Source organism: Rhinopithecus roxellana, chromosome 8, assembly GCF_007565055.1.
Source record: "Rhinopithecus roxellana isolate Shanxi Qingling chromosome 8, ASM756505v1, whole genome shotgun sequence".
Classification (NCBI taxonomy): domain Eukaryota; kingdom Metazoa; phylum Chordata; class Mammalia; order Primates; family Cercopithecidae; genus Rhinopithecus; species Rhinopithecus roxellana.
The window spans coordinates 64010375-64032941 of record NC_044556.1 but is presented as its reverse complement, the minus strand read 5'-3'; positions in this window follow the sequence as shown (position 1 = coordinate 64032941).

Sequence of the window (22567 nt, the reverse complement as noted above, 5' to 3'; positions counted from 1 at the left end):
TTCAGGGTGCAGCCTGATTCATGAATTCTTCTTTGTGCAAATAAACTCTGCTAAATTTAATTTGTCTAAAGTATTTCTTTCTAACAGTTGATGCTAGAAGTGGGGCTTTTCCTAACTAAGCCAATATATATATATATATGCCATCTGCATAGTGGTGAGGCAGCAGGTAGCTTCAACATACTAGAATGCTTATGACCTTTATAATGCTATAACAAAACATTTGGTAAACTGTGGCCTGCAGCAAATTGTATACCCTGCACTCACTGAGACTATAGGGTAAAGAGAAACAACTAGATATAGCTAGATTACTGTATTTTCAAGCTCCTTGCTGCTTTAGAAAAATGTTTCAAAACAGATACAAACTCGGAAAAATAATCTCCAGAAATTTAGACCCTCTTACGTTTGGAAAAGTTAACTCCTATACTTTAAACAAAAAAGAAGATAGTTGTTTCATGTAACCTTGAAGAAGAATTAAAAAACAAAAGCAAAACAAAACAAAAAACCATTAAGCTCCTCAGGGAGAAACAGGCTAGGTGGGCAAAGAACAGACCAAGGGTGTGGCCTTCCAAACCAGTCCTCTTAGTTCAGAAGACCTAAGAGTAACTGCCATTAAAGTAAGAAAGAAAGCTGCCATTAAAGTAAATAATGAAATGAAGCAAGAATTGGAGCTATGCCCACAAAAGAACTTTAGTTAGGTTGCTAACACATGGGACTAACTATGAGCAAAACTATCTTAAGTCTATGAATTTTTTGAGGGAATTATATTTTCGAAGAAAAAATTGCTTAAGCTTTAACCAATATACAGGACATCAAAATTTGTATAAGCAGAAAGTATGATATGAAAGTTGTACAGTTGCTAACAGAACATGATTCTCACTACCTACTTTAGATATGGTCTTGAAGGATAATGAAGCAACAAAAACTTAGCAATGTCACTGGGGATGAAGGACACTGATCAAGAGTTCCTTTTAGGGAGCAGAACTAGTGTCAACTAAGGAACTTCTTCAGCTACCAGAGGAGGGAATTTTCAAAGACCTGTCCAATCAGAATTCCATCATTCCTATGGACCAGTGACTGATGTATTTCTCATTATTCTCCTTTAATTATTTATTAAATTTTTTATTTACAAATAATTTTAGACTCACCAAAAAGCTGCATGAATATAGAGTTTTCTTACACCTCTCATGTAGCTTCCCCTAAAGTTAATATTTTGCATAACCACAATACAATGATCAAAACTAAGAGGTTAATATTGGCGCAATGGTATTAACTAAATCAGAAACTTTATTTTGGATTCACTGGTTTTCCCACTAATGTCTTTTTTTTTCTTTTTTTTTCTGTTTCAAGATGTAATCTGGAATTCTATATTGCATTCAGTTGTCACATCTCTTCTGGTCTCTTGACAATCTGTGACAATTCCTCAACCTTTGCTTTTCAGAAAAGAGTATTGGTCAGTAATTTTGGAGGAAAATTTTCTTCATAAATTTTCCTCCAGAATTACTCACCAATACCCTTCAAAAGGGCTAAGGACATAAAATACCTTTTCAAGGTCTTTTGATAAAGTTTCTTCTATTTGGGTTTGTCTCATGTTTTCTCATAATTAGATTGAAGTTAGCATTTTTGGTAGGAATGTCACAGAAATGATTATGTCTTTCTCTGTGTTGATACCGAGGGCATATGAAATAAATATGTCTCATTAGTGATTATGTTAACTTTGATCACATGGTCAAAGCACTTTCTGATGGATTTCTCTACCGTAAGTTGCTAACTTTTCTTTTGTAATTAATAAATGCCTTTGAGATGTTGAGAAATACTTTGAGACTATGCAAATATCTTCTTCCTCAAGCTTTTTTCTAATTATTTTAGCATCACTTGGGAGGACTAATGGTGATTTTCATTTCTTCTATATTTATTAATTGAAGTTCTTCATCAGGAAGAGTTGTCTCTCCTTGCACATTTATTTATTCAATTATTTATTCATATCAAGTAGACTGATATTTATTATATTTTATGGGTTATAATACTGTGATTATTTTGTTGCTCAAATTGTTCTAGCTTGATCATGTGGCACTCTTTTAGATTGCTTCTGGATCCCTCTGACATACCTCTTTCCTTGAGGACAATTTCCTTATTTTCTGACACCATACAATGCTCAAGGTTCACCACTGTATTTTCCCTGCCCCGGCCTGGATTGTACCTCTTCTCCAAGGACTTCTAGTTCCTTTTTGGGGGGAGAATTATGTTTAAAACCAAGAGGAAGAGATGTGCTCATTTCTACAAGGGTGTTGTTACTTCTAGACCCTTGTAGTGCACAAAGATTGGAAATATATATATGTATACTAACTCAGACACATACATACATCTACATTTCTGTATGTATGTATTTATATTTTAAAAAGCATGAGTTGTTACTGATACCTCTGATTGCAGTTCAACACCACAGTGTTCATTCTAGCTTTCTGCCTTTTCTTATTTGTAACTTCTTTCTCTGACAGTGAGAATCCTAGTTCTCATTATCTACCAAATATTCACATACTTGTTTAACTATAGTACAAACATGAAGTGTTTCAGGATTGCGAATTCATTCCCCTGAGAGAAGAAAATGTACTTACTAGAATTTAGTATTGTACAATTCTTTTAGTATTTAGTCTTACAGCATCCGATCAAAATACTCATTTTCAAAGTAATTCAGGTTAGTCCCTTTCTTCCCTACCCTCTTTAGCAGGGTCATACTATTCATTTATAATATAGTTACATTCATTTGTTAAGTTTGTAGTCCATATTGGGTCCTCCCACAACATCCTGGTTGGTTTTCAAAATTTTTTACATATAATAAAATTTGCTCTTTGTAGTATATAGCTCTACAGGTCCTGACAAATATATAGTTACATATCCACTTTTATAATCATGATACAAAACAGCTTCATCAACCCAAATCTCATCTTTACTGATTGTTTTCTAAGCAACCCCTCTCCACATCCCCTACCTCTGAAAACCACTGTCTGCAGAGTTTTGCCTTGTCCAGAATGTTATATTAATAGAATCATAAAGCGTTTTCTATATCGCATCTTAGGTCTGACTTCTTTCACTTAGCAGAAGGCTGTTTTTTTTTTTTTTTTTTTTTTTTTTTTTTTACGTGGAGTCTTGCACTGTTGCTGGGCTGGAGTGCAGTGGCACGATTTCGGCTCACTGCAACCTTTGCCTCCCAGGTTCAAGCGATTCTCCTGCCTCAACCTCCTGAGTAGCTGGGATTACAGGCACCCACCAACACGCCTGGCTAATTTTTTTTTTATTTTTAGTAGAGATGGGATTTCACTATGTTGGCCAGGCTGGTTTCAAACGCTTGACCTCGTGATCCACCTGCCTCGGTCTCCCAAAGTGCTGGGATTACAGACATGAACCACTGTGCCCAGCCCAGAATGCATTTTAAGATTCATTTATGTGGCCATGGGCATCAATACTTTGTTCCCTTTATTGGTGAGTAGTATTCCATGGTATGGAACTTTTTAAATATTAGCCATTCAAATAGATGTGTAGTCATATCTAATTGTGGTTTTAATTTGCATTTCTCTAATGATTAATGATGCTTATTTTTCATCCACTTCTTTGGTGAAGTGTCTGTTTATATATTTTGTTCATTATTAATTGGGTTGTTTTCTGGTTAAGTTTCGAGAGTGCTTTATGCATTCTGGAAACAAACCCTTTGTCAGAAAGATGACTTGAAAATATATTTCTTTCATTCTGTGGCTTGTCTTTTTATTCTCTTAACTGTGTCTTCACAGCATAAAAGTTTTCAACTTTGAAAAAGCCCAAATTATTGTTCTTTTTTTAAAAATGAATTATACCTTTGTGTCATATATGAAGATGCATTGTCTAACCCAAAGTCAAAAAGTTGTTCTCTTATATTTGCTTCTAGAAATTTTATAATTTTGTGTATTATATTTAGGTCTATGATCATTTTTGAGTTAATTTTTATATAAGATTTAAAGTACCCATAAGGTTCTTTCTTTCACATATAGATGATATGGTAAGCAGAATTCTAACATAGTCCCCTCAAGATTTTCTACTTTAATTCCTGGGACTATGAATACGACGAAATAATACACCCTGATTATGCTACTTTACAAGGTATAAAGAATTATGTGGATGTCATCAAGGTTACTAATGTGTTGATTTTCAGGTTTATCAACAGGGAGGTTATCTCTGTGAGACCAATGTAATAGTCAGGATCTATATTATACAAACAACCGTATGAACTTGGAAGCAGATTTTTTCCCAGAGTCTTCAAACAGGAGTCCAACCAAGCTGACAACCTGGATTTCAACCTGATAAGTTCCTGTGAATGTGTGTCTCCTTTCACTAATAACATACTATTTTAATTATTGGATATTCATCTTGCGTTTCTGAGATAAACGCTGCTTGGTTAAGATACATTAACCTTTTTATATTGCTGGACTTGATTCGCTAATTATTTGGTTGAAGATTTTGTGTCTATGTGCATGAAGGATATTGGCCTGTAGTAAGTCTTACAGCAAGTCTTGAAATGGAATAGATTCCTTTAATGTTGTTCTTTTTCAAATGTGCTTTTGCTATTCTAGTTTATTTGCCTTCTATATACCTTTTAGAGCCAGCTTGACAATATTTACAAAAAAGCCTGCTGAGATTGCATTGAATGTATAGATTTAATTGGGAGAGAAGTGAGAGCATAGTAATATTGAGTCTTCCAATTTATCAACAAGTTATATCTCTCCATTTCTTTAGATATAATTTGCTTTTTTGATCAGTGCTTTGTACTTTTTAGCATTTAGATCTTGTACATTTTCAATAAATTTATGCCTAAGGATTTAATTTTTTGGGTGCTGTTGTAAATAGTACTTTTATCTTATTTTTTTTTCAAATTCCCACTGTTTGCTGTTAATATCTAGAAATACAGCTGATTTTTGTGTATTGACCTTGTTTTCTGCAACCTTGATAAACTCACTTGTTACTTCATTACCTTTTTTGTGGATTCCTGATATTCTCTATGTCCACAATTATGTTGTCTGGGAACAGAGAGTGATTTTTCAAATATGTATACACTGTATTTTTATTGCATTATTACAATGATTAGGACATACTGTATGATGCTAAATAGTTTCAGTGAAAGAGGACATCCAGACTCTCACCAGAAAGTTTGATGTTAGCTGCAAGGTTTGTGTGTGTCTGCCTTTTATCAGGTTAAAGACATTCTCTTTTATTCCTAGTTTGCTGATCTTTAAAAATCATTAACGTGTTGATTTTTTCCCCAAATACCTTTTCTCTCTCTCTATATATATAGACATGATTATATTACTTTTAAAATTTAGTCTGTTAATATAGTGAGTTACATTGATTGATTTTAAAAGTTGAACCAGTCTTGTATTTTTGCAATAAAGACTATTTGATCATGGCATAGTAACTGTTTTATATATTGCTGGACTTCTAATTTTGCTGAAGTTTTACTGAAGATTTTTGTGTCTATGTTCATGAGAGTGAGGGATATTGGCCTGTATGTTTCTTGTTTATGTGTTATGTTTTCGGTTTTGATGTTAGGGTAATGACGGCCTCATAAAATGTGTTGAGGAGTGTTTTTTCCCTATTTTTCAGAAGAGATTGTTTATAATTGGTATTATTTCTTCCCTAAATGTTTGGTGAATTAACTGGTGAAATCACCCAAGTTTGGAATTTTCTTTGTGTAAAGGTTTTTAACTACAAATTTAATTTCTATAATCGAGGTAGGATTATTCAGGTTATTTTTTTTTCTTGAATGGGTTTTGGTAGTTGGTGTCTGTCAAGGAATCAGTTCATCTCTTCTAAATTGTTGAATTTATAGACATGTAATTATTTGTAGTATTCGCTTACCATTCTCTTAACGTCTGGGAGGTCAGGGGTTATATCTGTTATTTCATCCCTGTTGGTAGGTTGGTAGGTTGTGTTATCCACACCCAACAAATTTCTAAATTTTATTACATATATTTTAATTAACTTTCAGTTTAAAGTATCTTAAAATTTTCTCAAGACTTCCTCTTTGAATCACAGGTTGTTTAGAAGTGTGTTCTTTAATTTCCAAGATTTCAGAGATTTTTTTCAAATATCTTTGTTTTTGATGCCTATTTTAATTTCTTTATGATTCAAAAATATGCTTTGTATAAATTCTATTCTTTTGAATTTGCTAATGTTTGTTTTATGGCCCAGAATATAGTCTGTCTTGCTGAATGTTTTGTGTTCAACTGAAAAAAAAAAAGTATCTTTTACTGTTTAAAGTGTTGCGTTTTACATAGCTTCAAATCGAAAATCTGTTTAGTGTTTATGCTGCTCAGCATTTTGGTACTGTGAGCTATAAAGACAAAAATGTATACCTTTTGGCTAAGGTTACAGTTTGTGGAAGGAGCAAGCACAGTTAGTGAAGGAATACTATAATTTAGAGAAAACGAAAGATGCTCCTCTCAAAACAGGTTCTCTGCTTCAGTGTGACTCTATCAAAGTTTTGTCTGTTCTTCTGGATCTGGTTTTTCCATAACCAGGGATATGTAACCTTAACCTGACACTGAGGCTTGTACTTGGCCTTGGATCAATCCTAATCTAAGGTGACAGCGGGATTTAAGCAATTTTATCCATCACTGATTCTGAGTTTCAGAGTTTCAGGTCTTCTTCACTGCTGTCAGGCATTGCTTCTAGGAGTCCTAAATTCTGATAAAGGTCCACTTTGCTGAGAGTCTGTGGTCACAACATACTTCAACAGAACCCCAGATAAATCCTAATGAGATGTCTACCGCAGAGAGTGGACTCTGCAGAAATTGAAATGTCTTGAGTCAAATAATTAACTTGGCAAAGCCTTCTCTGCTCTAAATACTAGCAACATCTCTGAACAGCAGACAGCATTTTAGAGTGATACATCTGGAAAGTTGCAAGCACAAAAATACATCTGTTTCCGTTGTTATAGAAAGATAAACAGGACCAGACTCAAGACACTGTGGGAAAAAAGTTCTTGCCTCAGTCTGCTTACTGTTTACTGCCTTTCTGGAGGAAAAAAATGTCACAGATGTGCCAAATGGTGAGCACAAACTGGTATACAGTGCAGTCATCTCAAATGTTTCCTGTGAAGAATAAAAACAAGACTGCATCAACATGACAGAAAAAATACTCAGCTGATTTTTTATTTATTTATATTTGCCTACATTATATCAAATTCAAAAACATCAAGAAAGTCACATTTAGCTTTGCATTCAGGCTTTTTGAGCCATTTTGTTTAAAAATGGGTTAATTGTCCTTTTTAATGTTAGTTTGGTTATAGATATTTTTAAGATTTTCTAGCTTTCTCATGATAAACTATATGAGGTTGATTAACAATAGATTTATCTAATGCTTTCTTACAGCATTTGATATTTTTAATCCACATGATATCTTGGAAATAATTTGCTACTTGCTAATTGAAGAGGTATTTACTTTTATTTGCCTAAAAATGACTGGTCTGACTGTTTTTTTGACTGAATTAAGTGAAAGTTTTGGCATGCTGAAGAAGTCAGAAGTGGCCAAACGATCTAGAAGAACAATATCATTTTTTCCTTATGGGGTCAAATTATGAGCTTCTTGTCTCCAAGTGATCTTTTAAATATTTTCAGCCAGAAGCCATCAGATAAGTGGAGATACTAGTTCACACTGGACCTTCTTGGAAGAGAGAATGAACCTTCCTCACAGTTACCTCTGCTGGCTTCACATTGGCCAAGTCCAGATTGAGGATCTATTAGTCATGTCTGACAGGAAAGCACACAGTGTATCCTTGGCGTTCAGGGTGATGTATGGGCATCTGATAGGGTATTTGCTTCCCCTGACAAATCCAGCACCTACTTTCCAACCAGCATCAAATAACCAAAGATCTGTGGGTACAGGAGGAGGGGCTGTTATTCAAGCGCTGGATTTGTGTTAAATCTAGGATCAGTGGGACCTAATGAATCTGCCATTGGAGGCATGCCCCAGTGAGAGGCAGAACTGTTGGCTACTAAGAAAACCACGTGCTGTTCCCCTTGCCTGAACAGCAGGGCTTTGAGCAAATGCCTCATAAAACCCAGGGACAGCTAGAACTGGGGAGGTATGTGTGCTTGAAGGCCCTCATGATCATTTTTCCCCCTTTTAAACTCTGTTCAGCATGTTGACCCCCTGCTTTTCCTTGCCATGGATTCAGAAGAGATGAAAGCCAGTGGGTTTTTCACCAGCAGGGAAAATAAATGAGTACTCAACTTAGAAAAAGGACAGCCTTTCTTAGGTTTTCTGGCACAGCTGCTGGGCATTCGGCATTAAATTGAAAGACAGTATAAGCGATGCAGAAAATATGATCAAGATCACCCTAGGCAAGCAGGGATTCCTTTAAATAGCCTGGTATGAAAGATTTCACTAGGCGGGGAACACTGCTCAACTAGACCCAAACTGTCTGTTCTATGGCCCTGAACCTTTTCTTAATGTACATCCATATATTTACTTATTTGTGGGAAATGCTGAAACCACAGAGTTCCTGTTTGCTCTGTTTCTTAGGCATAAAGTTATTCTGTGGTCAGAGACACCTAAGACCATTAGACACTCACACTACAGATCTGAAGAAGGGCTATTTACCCGAGCTTCCAGGAAAAATATTGACAAGGCAGTAAAAATACTTTCCTTGATTACTCAGCCTTGTATTTTAAACCTAAAATTACAGGAACTTTTCTCTTTTAGTCATTTATTTTTAGCTTCCCTATTTTTCTACCTTTTTGGGTTTTTTGGGCTCACCTTTTAAAAATGGTGTATTTATACTGACTGCAAATCGAGGAATAGCAAACCGTTTAGAGTGTTGTCACTGTTTTCTTCTGACCAGTTTTCAAGCTACTTGGGGACAAGTGAATCTCAGCTTCTGGAGATAAATGGGAAGAGGAAAATTTGTTACACGGCTGAAAGAAACTTCAAAAAGTTATTTAGTGTTGATTTTCAGGAAAGTCACCATGTTAACCATTCCTTAGTTCCTTAGCTTTGACCAACGATCGGAAATAGTTACGAATCTGAAAGGGAGAAGTTGAGTATGACTATCAACATCATACAGAGCGACCTCATTTGATTTCATTATGCTATTCCAGAAACAAGAGATTCACACCATTTGTTCTTCCCTTACATCTTCACTCTATCAACTGTAACTCTACATGGAATTAGGATATATATTTATTTGATTATTTATTATTTGTCATTTTCACCAGATTATAAACTACAGGAACCAGGAGTCTTCTCTCTATATCCCTGACTTGTAGAAAAGGGTTGAGCACAGACGAGGTGCTTAAAAATGCTTTTATTGTTGAATGAATACGTCAAAGTTTTGTCAGTTGACTGACATTTTAAAATTTGATCTAGTTATTTGTTTACAACAGCCAATGCTTATTTCTTTTGAATTTCTCATCTACAAAGACTTCCTTTTTCTCCCTGAATGCAGAATATTGGATAGGACTTGTCACAATGTGAGAAAATTGCTCACAGAAATGATCAATGAGGCTGAGTCCTGCCTTCGAGTTCCTCCTGAATAAACCTACATAATTTTCAAAGCGAATGAATGAATCATGCCTACACTGTCCGTTTCTGCTGAGCACTCTCAAGCGTTAGGTACTATTTTTACCACTTCTGCCTGGGGTCCGCTAAAGTGCTCCTGCTGCTTTGACCTGCCAGTTTGTATTTTATATAACATTGCCACTTTATATCCTGCCGTAAAAATACATACACTTCTGGCTATACAGCCATTCAGAACACACAGTGGGCTTTGACTAAGATAAAAGAATATTTGGTCACCTGGCAATGAAACACACGGTTGCCTCCTCCTGGAATGGATAACTGACACTCAAGAGAGAAAGATATCTAGTTGGATTAGGAAGAAAAGTGTTGCCACTTAGTTTTGGAAACCCTGAAGAAAAACTTGTGCAAAATGAGCCAATGCCTCATTAGCTATTAGGGATTTAGGCACATGGCGGATTACTCACCTAAAACTTGTTTTCTAGGTAACAGAATTCTATGTTTGGAAGAGGCCTGAGAGGCCAGACCACCTTCCTAACATTCAGCAAAATTTTGGCTTTCTCCTCTCACTGATAGTCGTTTATGCTTGGAGAGTGCCAAACCCAGGCAACATAATTAGGAAAGTAAATTTACGAATGCAAGAATTTAATGCAAGCTTATAAACTCATTCCAATGATAGGTAGATGTCTGTGCCATCATCATTGTGAAGGATATCTGTCCAACTACTCTTATGCATAGTAGGCATGATAAGGACTTGACAATACTTAAATAGTAATGAGGAATATTTATGGGGCATTTAGGATATGACATATGCTTTTCAAAGTGTTCCAAAACCTTCTCTGACTTCTTACCTATCTAAGGTAGATGCTCTTATTATCATTCCCACTTACAACACTGGAAACAAAAATTCAAATAAGTTAATTTTGCTGCCATCACCAAGATTTGAAACCAAAGAGCTTTCTTCAGAACCCACCTAAGGACATTTCCAGTCCTGACAATGACTGAGAAGTTGTTTGTATGGCCTGTGAAGTACCTTACCAAAATGACTCATTTTCATTCAGCTTCTAAGATTTGGCTGCTTCTCTATTTTCAAATCCACAAATATTATAATTTCCACGAGAAACCTCAGAGGTCCCATTTCTGGCTCAGCAGAGGGTTAACACACACTCCACCCAAGAGTCTCCCAGTACTGGGCTTCATTCATTTTCCAAAATATAGCATTTTCTGTTTATTAGTCTACTCCACATCGTTAAAGGAAACCCACACATCAACAGTTAGCTGAACCCCAGCCAGTCAGTGTTGCAGTGACGTTGACCTCATCACCCCCTTGAGCTGTTGGACTTGATCAATTCACAGAAACCAAAGTTCTGTAGTAGAGGCTTTTGACTAAAACAAATGAGGGTGTTTCAGCAGCCTGCTTTCGCAAGGAATCAGCAGTTAGCTGAACCCTAGCCAGGCAGTGTTGCAGTGGCCTTGACCTCATCACCCCCTTGAGCTCTTGGACTTGATCAATTCACAGAAACCAAAGTTCTGTCATAAAGGCTTCTGACTAAAACAAATGAGGGTGTTTCAGCAGCCTGCTTTCACAAGGAACCAACTGCTCTCTTCTGAAACGTCTCTTGACATTCATTCATCAAACATTAAAAATAAAAGTTTCCAGGAGAAAATGAGTGGAGTTTTTTGAGTTGCCAATTTATTTGACATGCAGATAAAAGTGGTATACATCCTATGACTTGAGGAATGCTGAGGTGAGAATTGGCCCCAGTGCCTCTCCCTCATGCCTCTGCCTGCTGCCATTAGAGCTTCATGCCTTAGAGATCATTTGCGTCTGCCTTGAAACTCAAAATGCAAACACAGGGGGCTTCTGTCAATTTCTAACATCCTTCTGTGATTCAGTTAATCCTTCGAGGAATCGGGTCATAGAATCGGTAAAGTTTGGTCTGGAGAGAGAAGGGGAGAAAGGAGAAGGCACATTTGGCTCAAAGGAACCAGACTGGTGGATGAGACCTAGGAGAAGTTGGCAAGTGGAGACTTGGGACAGTCAGCACCCCCGGAGGAGGACACTTCACACCTGAAGGAAAGGAATCTTAATACCCTGACTTTAGACCACTCCTGGGTAGGCATCCTTCCCGGTCTCAGTCCCCAGCATCCTCAGGGCTAAGTCTACTGGAGTTATGACCTCAAGCATATGAAAATGGAAAGGTGGCAGTGAAACTTTGTTAATTTAAAAAAAAGATAGGTAAAGGGGGTGTTCCCTTATGCTAGGAAAGAGAAGTGCTTATAATGTAGCAGATAGCAAGCACTTATTGTTATGGAATGGGTAGATGACCATTGTGGAACGATTAATGGAATAAAAATGAACTCTATCCATCTTCAAAAGACCCTCTCTTAATTTACATGAACTTTTATTTGTCTATATTTATTTACTGTGTTTTTTAGTATTCCTTGAAAAGAGAAAAGATTATCATCCAGCTAAGGGAATAGAAGGAAGTACCTCTTAGAGCCAGAAGAAAGGCCCATTGATCTCCAAAGTATTCTGCTATTTACAAAATCTGGACAAACGGGAACTCTTTGTCATGTGATTTGGTAATGGCATGGCTGACCTTGCTGAGCCAACAGTTCCACACACCAGGTGGTTTCCTGACTAATTGTGATAGAGGAGTTTTTGTTTGATATGTCTAACATACAACATACCTGGCCCGTAGTGAATTTTTAAAAATTGTGATTTGAATGAATCAATTCGTGGACAATAAGTCCCTTATTTTGGGGCCTATATCTGTGGGGCTGACTGACCTTAAACTTAATTATTTATAACAGGTGGAAGAAATGAATGGCAGAGTGCTGGATATTGTTGGTAAAGATGTCCACCAACAATTCTTCCCATCTCCCAGCATGAATGACAAAGCTCCCATCAAGCGGTAGAGTCTGATGGGCTTATGACTTGTGCTGACCAACTGAATGCAGTGAAATGATTTTCTGGTGCCTCTGAGCTCAGACCTTGGGAGGACTTACAACTTTTGTTTTCTTCCTTTTGGTAGCTAGGTGTCACTGAAAAAAGCTTGGGTTAGACTTCCACATGTACAAAGAGAGAAGCCCAGCCAGCTCCCAGCCATTCCAGCCACTCCAGCTGAGGTGCCAAATACGTGAGTGTATTATCCTGGGTGTTTCAGGCCTAGCTAAGCTCCTAGCTGAGTGCAGCCACATGGTTGACCCCAGTTGACACCTCATGGAAAAGGGCCCACCTGAGTCCAGCCAACCCACAGCATTGTGAGAAAGAGTAAATTATTGCTGTCTTAAACCCTACATCTAGAGGTAAATTATTAAGTAGTGATAAATAACTGAAACCCGTAGTAACCCAAACTCGCTAAGCTCAGAAGCACTTACTTCCCTATGGGGCAGGAGTCTTTAGTGATGCCTCTTGTGCTGTGTATATTTTGTCCCTGTTGCAATTTGTGTCTCCCCTGCAGATCGAATGGTTGCAAGTGTCACCAGGGATTGGGATAACTGTAAAGGCCTTATCACCTGGGATTTAGTTGAGTGGAATCCTGCAGTGGGAAAAGCAAAGAGAAAATATGCCTAAAGAGGCAGGAGTAATTTATAGCAGTAGAATCTGACTAATAGTTGGCTGTATCAACATCCTGACTTAACTGAACAAACTAGCCACAGACACTATTAAAAAACAAGGATATATGCATATTATTTTATGATTAAAAAGTGCTTTGGGCCAGGCACGGTGGCTCACGCCTGTAATCCCTGCACTTTGGAGGGCCAAGGCAAGTGGAGTTCAAGACCGGCCTGGCCAACATGGTGAAACCCTATCTCTAGTAAAAATACAAAAACTAGCCAGGTGTGGTGGCAGTCACCTGTAGTCCCAGCTACTCGGGAGGCTGAGGCAGGAGAATCGCTTGAACCTGGGAGGCGGAGGTTGCAGTGAGCCAAGATCATGCCACTGCACTCCAGCCTAGATGTCAAGAGCGAAACTTCATCTCAAAAAAAAAAAAAAAAAAAAAAAAGTGCTTTGATGTGCCCTGCATCATTTCATGCTCATCTCAAGGCCTCTGATATACTTTTAAAAGATATTCAACTTTTATTGAGATGTACTACATAAAATGAAATTGTCACACTGTAAGTGTATGAGTTAAAGACTTTCGACAAAATATATACACTCATGTAACTCCACCTGAGTTGAGATGTAGAACATTTTAATTTTTCCAGAAAGTTACGTCTTGTCTTCTTCATTCAATAGTCTCCACCACCCAACCCAGGGAAGCATTGATTGAGTTTCTGTCACTATAAGACAGTCTTGCCTCTTTTAGATCTATCTTTCTTTCTTTCTTTCCTTCTTTCTTTCTCTCTCTCTCTCTCTTTTTCTTTCTTTCTTTCTTTCTTTCTTTCTTTCTTTCTTTCTTTCTTTCTTTCTTTCTTTCTTTCTTTCTTTCTCTCTCTCTCCCTCTTTCTCTCTCCTCTTTCTTCTTTCTTTCCCCTTCCTTCCTTCCTTCCTTCCTTCCTTCCTTCCTTCCTTCCTTCCTTCCTTCCTTCCTTCCTTCCTTCCTTCCTTCCTTCCTTCCTTCCTTCCTTCCTTCCTTCCTTTCTCTCATAAGGTCTCTCTGTGTTGTCCAGGCTGGTCTCATACTCCTGGGCTCAAGCAATCCTCCTGCTCCAGTCTCCCAAAGTGCTGGGATTACAAGTGTGAGCCACTGTGCCTAACTCTATTTTAGAATTTGATAACAGAATGATACCCTATATCCTCCTTTGCTCCCAGTTTTTTTAATCCAGTGTAATGAATGTAAGATTCATCCATGATGTTGCATCAGTCAGCCCTTCTTTTGAGAAAGGGCTTCTTTCTCTGATTTTACTGAGGTGGAAACTCAAACTCAAACAAGAGGTGGGCAGTTTGTCTGACGGTCTCAGCTCACAAGTAGACCAACTAGGACTCCCACATTGATTTTATGCTTCCTAGATTACTTACCATGATGCAGCTCTTGGTGCTGAACTGAAAGGAAGGGAGCATTCACTCTCACTTTGCCAAACATTAATCATATGATGGAGGCGTACGGAACACGAGGAAAGAGCGTATTCTGATCATCTGATGAAAGGATCACTCTATGGCTTACAGGATGAGTACCTGATATAGCCAAACTGATCTGAACCCTTTGCCTCGATATTTGAATAAAGAATAGGGTAAAACCTTTTCTGTTATTAAAAGCTATTAGCTATGATGCTTTGATGCTTAGGACTGGCCAGAAGGCATGTTTCTTGTCTTATGGAGGAAATTTAAATAAAGAAAGAGGTTGACATACAGAGAAAAGCAACCTAAAACGCAGAAAATCCTCACTGTTTGAAACTCTGGTTACATTTGTTTTTTGAGGGCTAGCAGCATTCTTGTCCTTCCAGTGAACTGGTTATTTAACCCTTTATTTGATAACGTGAGATGCTTCATTATCTATGAGTAAATTTCCTCTAAGTTAGTTTGAGTTAGTTTTCTATCACTTGCAATCAAAAGACCCCTGAGTAACACATTTCACTTAAAAGAATTTAACTGGAATTAGTCATTTGCATAATGTTGCCACATCTTGTAAAATATCCTCAGTTTTCTTAGTAACTCAAGTTAAATATGCTGCATCGGTATTGTGCCAGGAAGAATGAAAGCCGGGTATTTACCTTTTAAAATAATCTTTGTTTCCATTTGGCATATGCAGAGGTTGAAATATTAACAGTGCATCCCAGGAGAAAACCTAGCTCTTTAAGGCCTATGGGTGATAAAACGTATTATATAAATACACTGTGTTCAAGATCAGCAAACTGTATACATTTTGTACTCATTTTTATGGAACATCTCCTGGCCCACTATAATAAATGTGAATAAAACTGCTGGGGAATGCTTTAATTCTTCTCATATCAAATGCGGGTAGTGAATAATGTCTTATATATTTTAGATCCCATTTTTGGAAGTGGAAAACTCATATGCAGGAAAGACTGAAGGTAGTTCACTTCCCGTTAAATACAACAAATGCCACAAGCAAAAGTAAGTCCTTCATGTTTCATGCAAATAAAGGCCCCATTTTTTGAGGATCAGTTCCTACTTATGTTATCAGTGGTACCAAAAGAACTATACAAGAAGCAGAAATTGACCCTTGGTTGAGTTTCTCTTTTTCTTCCTTTTGTTATTTCACTCTTGTTGATTTTAGTGTGTCCTTTGTTTTGCTGCTTTTTCTTCTGTCGTTGTTTCCCTGTTTTTTCTCATTTCCCCAGGGATTCTTGAGAGTAGAGTCCAGTCCTCCACCAGTCCTCCATTCCTCTTCATTATGCCCAATTGTGAACAAGAGGGAATGACCTTGTCACCTTTCCACAAGCAGAAGGAGCAGTCAAGGGTTTCCAGTTTGGATCTCCATGCTCCAGCATGTCAAGATGCTCAGAGGGTAAATGAATGAGAAACAGAGGGTAAATGAATTACCGATTTTGATTGTCTTCAAGATGTTAGCTCTTGCACACATGTAGCAATTCTTGATTGCTTAAGAGGTCCCTGGTGTGTTTTTGGCAAGTGAAGACCTTTACATGTGCCTGGCTCTGGGTCAAGTGACATGCAAAGTTCTGGGATTGCTTAAGTACTCATCTGCCTGTGTTTTCTTCCAATTCCTTAGAAAGAAAACTAAAAACAAAGATTAAGAAAGAAAAGGGGTGTTGACCCTGGTGACCAAAATAATTCCTTTTAGATAAATTCCAAGATAAACTTCAAAATTGAAATGATAAGACATTCCTCAATGGAGTACTTGCAGAGAATAAGAACTAACACAGGCTTTCTTTAAAATCAGATTAAAAACCAACAGTCTGTAACCCTTGGAAATGTGTATGTATGTGTAGGTTTGGTTTCACCTTATGAGCTTAATAGTGATTATTAATGTGACTTTCAAATCTGCCCAGGATGAGGTCCTAAGTGAAACATAATCCTGAATAGAGGCTGCTTTTACTGGATGATATACTAATCCAATTAAGAAGGCACTTATGCATTAAAAGAAATAAACATAACTAGCTGAAAAAAATCAAAAATATAAAAAATTACTGAAAATGTTTTTCATATGTAAATGACCATGCTTCGTATTAGTTACATGTAGCCAAGATAACCAAGATAAGTATCTGAAATTCTAAATGGAGAGAGGAAAGAAAGGAGAACAGAAAGTATCTTGAGGATCCTAGGAAGCCACACCAATCTGCATCTCGGGGGATCCAAGCTTTTCTCTCTTGTCTAACAGGAACCATTCCTGTCTTTCATTTCCTAAGGGTCTCTAAGAAACAGGTACATACCCCACTAGGAGCTGGAAAGCAGAACATGTATTGTGTTCTCTTGGCTTAGGGCATACTGTTCCCTTTGCTCTATAGAAAAAGTGGTTCCTCTTCTCCCTTGCCATAAGATCATATATGAAATATAGCAACATGCTGTCAAACTCCAAATAAATAAAGGGCAAGAACAGTTATGAAACTTGATGATAGTTTGAAGTGGGATAGTGGATGGACAGTCCTCAGAAGCTGTGAAAGAAACCTCTCTGTCCCCTCCCCTGGTTTAGACCTGGCCACCCTGTCATGTGATACATGCTCAGGATCTAGTCTTAGAATGAGATAGGATATTCCCATATAAAGTCAACAATCTGAAAAGTGTATGAAGAAGAAGGAGGGGATGAGAAAGGGGATGCTTAGGCCACCTACTGCTTTGTGTAAACTAGCTTAATTGGTAATTTTTTTTTCCACTAACACCATTGATATTGAAGAAATGGGGGTGTCATAGGGGGATTAGTTGCAAGTGTCAGACATAATTTTGATCATGGAGCCCTTCAAGATTGCATGACGTTAAGTGGCTGGTGAAAGGTCCAGATAGGGCTTTGGGCATATGAAGCTCAGGGACAAGAAAAGGCCAACAAGATATAGAAAACATGGAGGAGGGTGAGAAATAAAAATACAAAGTGAAGTAGAAGAGTAGCTCAACAAGGGAGAAGAATAAGGATCCATTAAAATCTCAAAGTGCTCTCACTCTGTTATCCCTATTGTAGATACTATAAAGTTGTTGTTTGTTTCACATGGATTATTAAAAAAAAAACTTACCTATGATACTGAACACTTTAAGGGCTGGACCAGGCCACGTGTTTTATGCTTTCTGTATTCTATTACCTCTCTCAACCCAGTGCCAGGAGGAAGATCTACACTCCATAAATACTTATTTTTTGAGGGCTTGATTAGAGATGGCTAGAAGACTAAGCTCAAAATGAAAAAGATGGAAGAAACAGTTTCTCCTTTGCTCTATTTTTTTCCCCCAAGGGAATTTTTCTTCAATGACAATTTGCTGTTGGAGATGTTAAGAAAAAAAAAAAAAAAGAAAGAAAGAAAGAAAGAAAGAAAGAAAGAAAGAAAGAAAGAAAGAAAGAAAGAAAGAAAGAAAGAAAGAAAGAAAGAAAGAAAGACAGACAAAGAGGTAAAACTGATTCTCCTTCCCTAGTTCTCTGAGACTCCAAACTCTGTTGCCAGTGCAGGCAAGAAATTCATCAGCTTCTTAGGTGAAATGATTTCTCAGAGCCACTTTGGCCCTCACACTTGTTTGTGGACTCTACTTGTCTCTTGAACCTTTGCCATTGACAAAATCTTAAGCTAAGGACAGGACAAGGCGCCCATTGGACTAAGAACGAAACTCTGCCAAAAGGGAGACATTAGGCATGGGACACATGGGGCCACTATTTTCTTCACACTTGATGTTTAATAGGCCATGTGATATAGGTCTGAACTGTGATGGAAAAGAAGGTCTAGTTCAACATGATAAGGTTCTGAAAACATTGCTCTGACAAATGGTGAAAATTAAGTTTAACACTCGGAAGAATACTGAAGCATCAGATCTGGACAAATAAAAAACAGTAGAAGCTGCCCCTGCACCTGACAGTTATGTGAGACTTTCTCATCAGCCACCAAGAGGTTTATGGAGCAGCAATCTTTTCCTGGTGGTGGGGGTGGCAGACTGGAGGGCACCATGTAAAGGTTTATGGGAGCCATAGAGAAAAATGGTGTTGGAATTTTTTCTTTCTCCCTTTCTCCCCTCCATTGCCCCTTTTTGTTTAGCTTAGCTAGTTCTGAAGTCTGCCATAGAAAAGGCCTTGATTATCAAATGTAATATTCACATAAGATTTTGCTGTTCAGCCTCGCATTGGGGAATATACAGGGCTTCAGTGTTCCTTAATAAATTACCTCTTCGTGTAGCAATTAACCCCCTTCTGTGAAGGTTCAGTGTTTCCTTGGTCCCGTGCCAGTGCTAACAGCTATGGCTTAGCATTCTTTTTAATGGGCTGCATTTACTGCTGAGAGTGGGGAAACATAAAATATTAACACTTAAGCATCTTTTACACTTCTTTGAACGTGAGATTACGTTGAAAATATAACTGACTTTTCATTCTTAAACCTGATATTTGCTTAGAATTCCACTGGACCCATGAAAATGTTTCGGTAAGTGGTTTCTGTTGATTTATTAACTCCCATGAAAGCCTCATGGAAATCCCTTGCCACCAAATATTTAATATGTTTTATGCATGCTTACAAAAGTCTTGTTTACCAATTCTGGCTTTCCCACATTTTTAAGATAATAAATGATTTGGAGTGCAGCATGATGTACTCCTGTTTTTCTCCTTCCAAACTGTCTGTTGGGGAAAAGAGGACTCGAACTGATTGACAGGTACAGGGAAAGTTGACTTGGTCTCTCCATTACAAATCTATTTGTTGTTATCTTCACTCAAGTGTGTGTGTGTGTGGTTTTTTTTTTGTATTACCTTTTCTGTATTACCTTTTGATGTGAAGATTTAATGAGATGAATAATGTGGAAATGTTTGTAATCTGTATATTATTTATTCTTCATTCTTTATATGGTAAATACATGTATGTGTGTGTATATATATATATATAGACATACAATACAGTTGGCTGTCCACATCCATGAATTCAACCAACTGTAGATAAAAAAAATTTGGAAAAGATAATAATACAACAATAAAAAGTAATACAAATAAAAATATAGTTTAACTATTTACATAGAATTTACATTGCATTAGGTATTATAAGAATTCTAGAGATGATTTAAAGTATATGGCAAGATGTGTGTATGTTACACACAAGTAGTCTGCCATTTTATATAAGGGACTTGAACATCTGTGGATTTTGGTATTCATAGGGATCGTGGAACCAATCCCAGGTGGATTCTGAGGGATGACTGTACATATGTGTATATATATACTACATATACAATATACACGGTATATATGTCTACATAAACACTACATATATAAACACTGTACATGTGTGTATATATATAGTATATGGACAGTATTTATGCACACACATATAATATACACACTACATATACTATACAGAGAACAACAATTAAGTAACATACATATAAATGTCTATGTCTGTGTATGTACACATATGCAAACACACATATCTATTTATTTTAGTGTCTGCTTTGCAAAACTAGAGTAATAGAGGTGAAACTAATTTCAAGAGTTTTTATGCATCCATCTTATTGTTTCAGATGGTTAAAAATCTTAATTCATGGAGATTGATCTATTCTTTGTTATATCGAGAGAAAGCTATTACATAGAAATAAACAATTTTAATAACCACGTGATAATTTCTCATAAACTAAATAAATTTAATTTTCTAATATTTGTTTCTTTTCTTTTGCCTTCTTTTTTATCTTTGCATTTCTGCAATAGAACTTACATATTTAATGGTTATTAAATATGTATAGATTGACTGGTGGTGAGCTTTATTCTGGTTCTTCTAAACATTATTTTGTGTACTAATGTTGCCTCTGACGTGTCTTCTGATGTTTAGATAATCTGACAGTTTAGACAATTTGCCTTATAAATTAGTTTTATAATTGAATATAAGTTTCTTTCCTTGTAATCATTATTTAATACTGCTGAAAGTGAAAATGAAAACCATGTTGACTTCCTCCCTTTATAAAAATGAGATTCAAGTGTTGCTTAAATTTTAAATATATCTACTTTTTTTCTTGCTTACTATACTAGCACTCTTTTAAAGCTTTCTCCCTAAAATGGGATCATTTTAGCTCTCTAACACTGGGGCTGGCAAACCTTGGACCATGGCCCAAGTTCACCTCTGCCTGTTTTATACATAAAATTTTATTGGCGCACAACCACACCCATTCATTTATGCATTGTCTATGGCTGTGTTCATGCCACAACAGCAGAGTTAAATAACTGTGACAGAGACTCTATCACTCACGATGCTGAAAATAGTTACTGTCTAGTCTTTAGAGGAAAGGTTTGCCAATATCTGCACAGAGATGGACATTTAGCAGCATTAGTGATGCTGCTATGAAAACAAGCCTTCATATCCTTGTTTAATATGTTGTTAGGTATCTTAATAAACTCATCCATTTAGTAATAAGTATATTAATTTAATCTCTATTAATAAATTATTATAATACATTTATCCACTGATAAATGCATCCAATTCAGGGACAGTTTCAATATACATTTGAATATTTCATATTATACATGTTTACATTTAATTGCTTGTGTCCAAGATAATTATCTTTTCTAGACCTGGAATCTGCCAAAAGTTTTTCAAAATCTGAGTTCTATTGCCTTTTTTATTGGGTTACAGAAATATTGTTTTACATGATAATTAAAATTCTGGCTTTGGGTGTCTGATAGGTCATGATGAAAAGCAAGATCTGCCACTGAATGACTGTTAGTACCTGCTAAGCGCCTAGAAAGGAATACATAAGCTTTGGTATGTCACTTAAACTCTCCAAGCCTTATTTTCTTCATTTATGAAATGGAGCGAATGAGAGTGTCCATCTCACAGGTTTAATTTGATAATTAATTTAAATAAATGTATATTGTCTGGGCGCGGTGGCTCACACCTGAAATCCCAGCACTTTGGGAGGCCAAGGTGGGTGGATTACTTGAGGTCGGGAGTTCGAGGCCAGCCCAGCCAAAATGGTGAAACACAGAAATTAGCCAGGCATGGTGACGGGAGCCTGTAACCCAGCTACTCCGGAGTCTGAAGCAGGAGAACCGCTTGAACCCAGGGGGTAGAGGTTCAAGTGAGCCAAGATAGTGTCACTGCACTCCAGCCTGGGTGACAGAGTGAGACACTGTCTCAAAAATAAATACATAAATAAATAATAAAAATGATATAATGATGTTCATGGATTAAGGCCAGAGCACATGCCATATGCTCCATACATAATTAGTATGTTTTTCTATGATAAATGAAGTAAATGTACAATAAAAAATAATTACAATAACATTATAGTTGCCTCTATTCTTCACCTAACATATTCCATATAGTCCATAGTCTTATTCCAAACTCAGTGGCCTTGGCTGCTTCTTTCACTCATAAAGCTCAGCAGTTCATTCTGAGCCATAATGACATGATGTGAGGCAAAACAGAGTTCCTAGTTTATTTACGTTTCTTAATTACTCTCCCTCATTCAGTCTCGCTGTCTCCAAGCACAATTAAAATGCTATGTGCTTCTCTAAGATGCCAAACAATTCTTGGTCCCCAACCACACTAGAATCTCAAACTGATGAAATGATTAAGGGAGAGGAAAATCTCAGAGGTGCCCCATGGTGGTATCAAGAATGCTCACATTCATGTGGACACGTGGGAATTCGAATGGTGCAATCCACATTCTGACAATGCTGTGTAGCTGAAACACTGTCAGGGCAGATTCTTATTCATCCGGCAGTTTTTGGTGTTTATACTATGCTGGCATTTTTATCTTTTACATAGTTGTTGTAGTATCTGAAACTCTATCATTAGAGAGCCATTTCTCTGAGGATAGTCTTCTCTCTACAAAATAAGCAAGTGCTTTTTTTGTAGCAATACTTTTTCCCAGGTAAAAAATAATTTCTCCTTCCACTAAAGTTGCCACATTTTACTTGCTTTTTCATAGTATGCATTATATACTACCTTATAGTCATGTGCAGATTAATCTGAATAATTTCCCCATCCAGTCTCTATA